A 451-nucleotide genomic window follows, 5' to 3' on the forward strand; every position below is an offset into this window, starting at 1 on the left:
CCCCGTTTTTGAGGTAATTATTACTACCCAAATACCTATATCTCTTCTGCCATGACTTAATGCTGAGATGGCACACACACATATACAGCCCAAATTACCGCAAACTGACCCAAGATCCTCCCTTGTTTCGTGAGGAGATATGCCAAGCCACACTCCTAGGTGGCCAGGTGGCGCCAGTTATTATGCTAAGATATGCCCGGCGGTCGGTGGAACTTGGAATTATCGCTGATTAGTGTAATCTGCCCTCCTTGAACACTGAGCTATTAGTTATTGCCAATACTTAGCTCCTATATAATCATAACGCCATTTCCTAACAGCTCATCTAGACACATCGTCCACGCCTTTTCTCAACCACAAACATAGTTTTATAATATACCTTCGTAAGTATTTAGCAATATTTTTTTATTATTTTTTTTTTATTTATTTGTTGATATTTACAACTGTATAAAAA

Source organism: Halyomorpha halys, unplaced genomic scaffold (genome assembly GCF_000696795.3).
Source record: "Halyomorpha halys isolate HHAL.00 unplaced genomic scaffold, Hhal_1.1 Scaffold182.1, whole genome shotgun sequence".
Taxonomy (NCBI): Eukaryota; Metazoa; Arthropoda; class Insecta; order Hemiptera; family Pentatomidae; genus Halyomorpha; species Halyomorpha halys.